Raw genomic sequence first — 1,239 nt, forward strand, 5'->3', positions numbered from 1 at the left:
AGGAGAGACAACATACAACACATCAAAATATCGAACGAATACCAAATTCACATGACTACTATTAGCAAGACTTAACCCATGTCCTTAGAAACAAACATAACTACTCACAAAGCATAATTATGTTCATGATCAGAGAGGTAATAATTATCATTAAGTATCTGAACATATGATCTTCCACCAATTAAACCAACTAGCATCAACTACAAGGAGTAACTAACACTACTATCAACCTTACAGGTACCAATCGGAGTCGCGAGACGGAGATTGGATACAAGAGATGAACTAGGGTTTGGAGATGAGATGGTGCTGATGAAGATGTTGATGGATATGAGTCCCCTCCGATGAGAGGAGCGTTGGTGATGACGATGGCGATGATTTCCCCCTCCGGGAGGGAAGTTTCCCCGGCAGGACAGCCCTGCCGGAGCTCTAGAATGGTTCTGCTCAAGTTCCGCCTCGTGGCGGTGGCGTATCTTCCCGAAAGCTCTCCCTTGATTTTTTTCCAGGATATAACGCTTCATATAGCAGAAGAGGGGAGCCAGAGGGGCAACAGGGGGCCCACAAGCCCTGTAGGCACGCCCAGGGGGTGGGGCGCGCCTACCAGGCTTGTGGCCTCCTGGCAGCTCCCCTCTGGTATTTCTTCTGCCCAGTATTTTTTATATATTCCAAAATAATTGAATTTCGTGGCTTTTGGAGTTGCGCAGAATAGCTATCTCCAACTTGCTCCTTTTCCAGTCCAGAATTCCAGCTGCCGGCATTCTCCCTCTTTATGTAAACCTTGTAAAATAAGAGAGAATATGCATAAGTATTGTACCATAATGTGTAATAACAGCCCATAATGCGATAAATATCAATATAAAAGCATGATGCAAAATGGACGTATCACGTATCTAGTGGAATCAAGCTTGGGAGGAGGACTATGAGGAGTATTAATATGAGGGTGAGTGGGTTGATGCACATAGTTAAAAGGCATATCATTGTAAGAAGAAGGTGTTCCTTAAGGGAGTGTGTTCTTATTCTTAGATGGGTCCTCCACATTATCTACCACCACTTCGGAAGGGACGGTAGATGATGAGGTAGCATTTTTAGCAAGTTAAGCATCCATCATGGTGGCAACGTTAGCCATGAGATTTACTTCCATTTGTTTAAGGAATTTCATCATGACTCCCATTGTGACCGGAGCCTCCTCCATGATGGTTGTGTTTGTGTTTAGAGGAAGTCCGAGACCCGGATCAATCGGAG

At 44.6% G+C, this 1,239-nt stretch overlaps 1 pseudogene; it reads right to left on the minus strand.

The window, feature by feature from the left end:
* Positions 1-200: 200 nt before the first annotated feature.
* On the minus strand, positions 201-762 carry LOC119348623 (annotated as a pseudogene).
* Between the last annotated feature and the right edge of the window lie 477 nt (positions 763-1,239).

Source organism: Triticum dicoccoides, unplaced genomic scaffold (genome assembly GCF_002162155.2).
Source record: "Triticum dicoccoides isolate Atlit2015 ecotype Zavitan unplaced genomic scaffold, WEW_v2.0 scaffold98389, whole genome shotgun sequence".
NCBI classification, from domain to species: Eukaryota; Viridiplantae; Streptophyta; class Magnoliopsida; order Poales; family Poaceae; genus Triticum; species Triticum dicoccoides.